The following is a 6,669-nucleotide window of genomic DNA, read 5'->3' as shown; positions in this document are numbered from 1 at the left end:
AAAAGCTGTTTATACTCTCGTTTATTCATGATGCCAAATAGTGATTCTCGAATAATGACGTCACAACTTAATACTAAAAACTAAAGTAAACAAGAAAATGTTCATTAGATAATGAGTTTTTTATATCAACATTCTTAATAATAGAAAGGTAAGTATCATCACCAAGGAAGCAATTCCTTTATTATTATTTCACAACTGTTCATCGACTTCAACGTGCTGTTTGCTGATTTGTTGGTGAACAATGAGCCTAAGTACTTACAGTCTACTTTGCACAAGTCATTGCTTTGAGATTTTAAGTGAAGAAATTTCTCAACCAGACCCTGGTAGACGGCGAGAGATTGCTGTAAATTTTGCTGAAGGTTGAACAAATTAAATCAAATTCTTCAAACACATAGCATTTTCACGAGATGACTTTACGTTTGCACTAATATCTTCAGAATGCGACTTTACTCGGTCAATCCGAAGATACTGTCAGAAAGCTGAGACTCTCAGGATCATTTTAAGATATTTTTTAGCTTCTTGAGACAAGAAATAACAAAGTTATGGCTTGTAGGAAAATTTTAGTTTCGTATAGTAAAAGAACTAATATACGAAACCTTATTTTAATATATAAAAAAATTCAAACTATTTAGAGCTGCGACTTATAGCCATCTTGCTTATGAAGCTTGTTTAACTTTAACGAAACTAATTGAAAGACTTAACATAAAAGTGAGAAGATGAAAGAAAATGGCGTGTACTATAATGGGTTTTTGATACCATATATAAGTGTTGCCAATGGAAATACTTGACATAAAAGTGTAAAAACTGACAAAACAAGAAAATGTTCATTAGATAATGAGTTTTTTATATCAACATTCTTAATAATAGAAAGGTAAGTGTCATCACCAAGGAAGCAATTCCTTTATTATTATTTCACAACTGTTCATCGACTTCAACGTGCTGTTTGCTGATTTGTTGGTGAACAATAAGCCTAAGTACTTACAGTCTACTTTGCACAAGTCATTGCTTTGAGATTTTAAGTGAAGAAATTTCTCAACCAGACCCTGGTAGACGGCGAGAGATTGCTGTAAATTTTGCTGAAGGTTGAACAAATTAAATCAAATTCTTCAAACACATAGCATTTTCACGAGATGACTTTACGTTTGCACTAATATCTTCAGAATGCGACTTTACTCGGTCAATCCGAAGATACTGTCAGAAAGCTGAGACTCTCAGGATCATTTTAAGATATTTTTTAGCTTCTTGAGACAAGAAATAACAAAGTTATGGCTTGTAGGAAAATTTTAGTTTCGTATAGTAAAAGAACTAATATACGAAACCTTATTTTAATATATAAAAAAATTCAAACTATTTAGAGCTGCGACTTATAGCCATCTTGCTTATGAAGCTTGTTTAACTTTAACGAAACTAATTGAAAGACTTAACATAAAAGTGAGAAGATGAAAGAAAATGGCGTGTACTATAATGGGTTTTTGATACCATATATAAGTGTTGCCAATGGAAATACTTGACATAAAAGTGTAAAAACTAACGAAAATGGCATTTATTATTGTTGGTTTTTGATACTCTACATTAGGGTTGCCAACACAGATGTAAAATCAAAAAAGTTTTTGAGGTTTTTTAATTGTCTGAATCTTTTATGATCAAGCATCATTAAAAGTTTCTTAGTTGCACAAAGAGAAAAAAAACAACATAGTTAAGGTTCGATTTCAATTCAAATTTATCAAAATAAAATTAATAATCAGCTTACTTTGAATAATCTAATGTTTGTATAAAATATTTTTTTTTCTTCAGTTATTCGACAATTAAAAAAAAATGTACATATGATAACAAAAGTTAAAAGCTGTTTATACTCTCGTTTATTCATGATGCCAAATAGTGATTCTCGAATAATGACGTCACAACTTAATACTAAAAACTAAAGTAAACAAGAAAATGTTCATTAGATAATGAGTTTTTTATATCAACATTCTTAATAATAGAAAGGTAAGTATCATCACCAAGGAAGCAATTCCTTTATTATTATTTCACAACTGTTCATCGACTTCAACGTGCTGTTTGCTGATTTGTTGGTGAACAATGAGCCTAAGTACTTACAGTCTACTTTGCACAAGTCATTGCTTTGAGATTTTAAGTGAAGAAATTTCTCAACCAGACCCTGGTAGACGGCGAGAGATTGCTGTAAATTTTGCTGAAGGTTGAACAAATTAAATCAAATTCTTCAAACACATAGCATTTTCACGAGATGACTTTACGTTTGCACTAATATCTTCAGAATGCGACTTTACTCGGTCAATCCGAAGATACTGTCAGAAAGCTGAGACTCTCAGGATCATTTTAAGATATTTTTTAGCTTCTTGAGACAAGAAATAACAAAGTTATGGCTTGTAGGAAAATTTTAGTTTCGTATAGTAAAAGAACTAATATACGAAACCTTATTTTAATATATAAAAAAATTCAAACTATTTAGAGCTGCGACTTATAGCCATCTTGCTTATGAAGCTTGTTTAACTTTAACGAAACTAATTGAAAGACTTAACATAAAAGTGAGAAGATGAAAGAAAATGGCGTGTACTATAATGGGTTTTTGATACCATATATAAGTGTTGCCAATGGAAATACTTGACATAAAAGTGTAAAAACTAACGAAAATGGCATTTATTATTGTTGGTTTTTGATACTCTACATTAGGGTTGCCAACACAGATGTAAAATCAAAAAAGTTTTTGAGGTTTTTTAATTGTCTGAATCTTTTATGATCAAGCATCATTAAAAGTTTCTTAGTTGCACAAAGAGAAAAAAAACAACATAGTTAAGGTTCGATTTCAATTCAAATTTATCAAAATAAAATTAATAATCAGCTTACTTTGAATAATCTAATGTTTGTATAAAATATTTTTTTTTCTTCAGTTATTCGACAATTAAAAAAAAATGTACATATGATAACAAAAGTTAAAAGCTGTTTATACTCTCGTTTATTCATGATGCCAAATAGTGATTCTCGAATAATGACGTCACAACTTAATACTAAAAACTAAAGTAAACAAGAAAATGTTCATTAGATAATGAGTTTTTTATATCAACATTCTTAATAATAGAAAGGTAAGTATCATCACCAAGGAAGCAATTCCTTTATTATTATTTCACAACTGTTCATCGACTTCAACGTGCTGTTTGCTGATTTGTTGGTGAACAATGAGCCTAAGTACTTACAGTCTACTTTGCACAAGTCATTGCTTTGAGATTTTAAGTGAAGAAATTTCTCAACCAGACCCTGGTAGACGGCGAGAGATTGCTGTAAATTTTGCTGAAGGTTGAACAAATTAAATCAAATTCTTCAAACACATAGCATTTTCACGAGATGACTTTACGTTTGCACTAATATCTTCAGAATGCGACTTTACTCGGTCAATCCGAAGATACTGTCAGAAAGCTGAGACTCTCAGGATCATTTTAAGATATTTTTTAGCTTCTTGAGACAAGAAATAACAAAGTTATGGCTTGTAGAAAAATTTTAGTTTCTTATAGTAAAAGAACTAATATACGAAACCTTATTTTAATATATAAAAAAATTCAAACTATTTAGAGCTGCGACTTATAGCCATCTTGCTTATGAAGCTTGTTTAACTTTAACGAAACTAATTGAAAGACTTAACATAAAAGTGAGAAGATGAAAGAAAATGGCGTGTACTATAATGGGTTTTTAATACCATATATAAGTGTTGCCAATGGAAATACTTGACATAAAAGTGTAAAAACTGACAAAAGTGGCATTTACTTTTATTGGTAATACTATATATCAGGGTTACCAATGGAAAAAATTGTCATAAAAGTGTAAAAACTAACGAAAATGGCATTTATTATTGTTGGTTTTTGATACTCTACATTAGGGTTGCCAACACAGATGTAAAATCAAAAAAGTTTTTGAGGTTTTTTAATTGTCTGAATCTTTTATGATCAAGCATCATTAAAAGTTTCTTAGTTGCACAAAGAGAAAAAAAACAACATAGTTAAGGTTCGATTTCAATTCAAATTTATCAAAATAAAATTAATAATCAGCTTACTTTGAATAATCTAATGTTTGTATAAAATATTTTTTTTCTTCAGTTATTCGACAATTAAAAAAAAATGTACATATGATAACAAAAGTTAAAAGCTGTTTATACTCTCGTTTATTCATGATGCCAAATAGTGGTTCTCGAATAATGACGTCACAACTTAATACTAAAAACTAAAGTAAACAAGAAAATGTTCATTAGATAATGAGTTTTTTATATCAACATTCTTAATAATAGAAAGGTAAGTATCATCACCAAGGAAGCAATTCCTTTATTATTATTTCACAACTGTTCATCGACTTCAACGTGCTGTTTGCTGATTTGTTGGTGAACAATAAGCCTAAGTACTTACAGTCTACTTTGAACAAGTCATTGCTTTGAGATTTTAAGTGAAGAAATTTCTCAACCAGACCCTGGTAGACGGCGAGAGATTGCTGTAAATTTTGCTGAAGGTTGAACAAATTAAATCAAATTCTTCAAACACATAGCATTTTCACGAGATGACTTTACGTTTGCACTAATATCTTCAGAATGCGACTTTACTCGGTCAATCCGAAGATACTGTCAGAAAGCTGAGACTCTCAGGATCATTTTAAGATATTTTTTAGCTTCTTGAGACAAGAAATAACAAAGTTATGGCTTGTAGGAAAATTTTAGTTTCGTATAGTAAAAGAACTAATATACGAAACCTTATTTTAATATATAAAAAAATTCAAACTATTTAGAGCTGCGACTTATAGCCATCTTGCTTATGAAGCTTGTTTAACTTTAACGAAACTAATTGAAAGACTTAACATAAAAGTGAGAAGATGAAAGAAAATGGCGTGTACTATAATGGGTTTTTGATACCATATATAAGTGTTGCCAATGGAAATACTTGACATAAAAGTGTAAAAACTAACGAAAATGGCATTTATTATTGTTGGTTTTTGATACTCTACATTAGGGTTGCCAACACAGATGTAAAATCAAAAAAGTTTTTGAGGTTTTTTAATTGTCTGAATCTTTTATGATCAAGCATCATTAAAAGTTTCTTAGTTGCACAAAGAGAAAAAAAACAACATAGTTAAGGTTCGATTTCAATTCAAATTTATCAAAATAAAATTAATAATCAGCTTACTTTGAATAATCTAATGTTTGTATAAAATATTTTTTTTTCTTCAGTTATTCGACAATTAAAAAAAAATGTACATATGATAACAAAAGTTAAAAGCTGTTTATACTCTCGTTTATTCATGATGCCAAATAGTGATTCTCGAATAATGACGTCACAACTTAATACTAAAAACTAAAGTAAACAAGAAAATGTTCATTAGATAATGAGTTTTTTATATCAACATTCTTAATAATAGAAAGGTAAGTATCATCACCAAGGAAGCAATTCCTTTATTATTATTTCACAACTGTTCATCGACTTCAACGTGCTGTTTGCTGATTTGTTGGTGAACAATGAGCCTAAGTACTTACAGTCTACTTTGCACAAGTCATTGCTTTGAGATTTTAAGTGAAGAAATTTCTCAACCAGACCCTGGTAGACGGCGAGAGATTGCTGTAAATTTTGCTGAAGGTTGAACAAATTAAATCAAATTCTTCAAACACATAGCATTTTCACGAGATGACTTTACGTTTGCACTAATATCTTCAGAATGCGACTTTACTCGGTCAATCCGAAGATATTGTCAGAAAGCTGAGACTCTCAGGATCATTTTAAGATATTTTTTAGCTTCTTGAGACAAGAAATAACAAAGTTATGGCTTGTAGAAAAATTTTAGTTTCTTATAGTAAAAGAACTAATATACGAAACCTTATTTTAATATATAAAAAAATTCAAACTATTTAGAGCTGCGACTTATAGCCATCTTGCTTATGAAGCTTGTTTAACTTTAACGAAACTAATTGAAAGACTTAACATAAAAGTGAGAAGATGAAAGAAAATGGCGTGTACTATAATGGGTTTTTAATACCATATATAAGTGTTGCCAATGGAAATACTTGACATAAAAGTGTAAAAACTGACAAAAGTGGCATTTACTTTTATTGGTAATACTATATATCAGGGTTACCAATGGAAAAAATTGTCATAAAAGTGTAAAAACTAACGAAAATGGCATTTATTATTGTTGGTTTTTGATACTCTACATTAGGGTTGCCAACACAGATGTAAAATCAAAAAAGTTTTTGAGGTTTTTTAATTGTCTGAATCTTTTATGATCAAGCATCATTAAAAGTTTCTTAGTTGCACAAAGAGAAAAAAAACAACATAGTTAAGGTTCGATTTCAATTCAAATTTATCAAAATAAAATTAATAATCAGCTTACTTTGAATAATCTAATGTTTGTATAAAATATTTTTTTTCTTCAGTTATTCGACAATTAAAAAAAAATGTACATATGATAACAAAAGTTAAAAGCTGTTTATACTCTCGTTTATTCATGATGCCAAATAGTGGTTCTCGAATAATGACGTCACAACTTAATACTAAAAACTAAAGTAAACAAGAAAATGTTCATTAGATAATGAGTTTTTTATATCAACATTCTTAATAATAGAAAGGTAAGTATCATCACCAAGGAAGCAATTCCTTTATTATTATTTCACAACTGTTCATCGAC

Source organism: Thalia democratica, chromosome 3, assembly GCF_965202585.1.
Source record: "Thalia democratica chromosome 3, ktThaDemo2.hap1.1, whole genome shotgun sequence".
NCBI classification, from domain to species: Eukaryota; Metazoa; Chordata; class Thaliacea; order Salpida; family Salpidae; genus Thalia; species Thalia democratica.
This window is presented reverse-complemented; position numbering follows the sequence as displayed.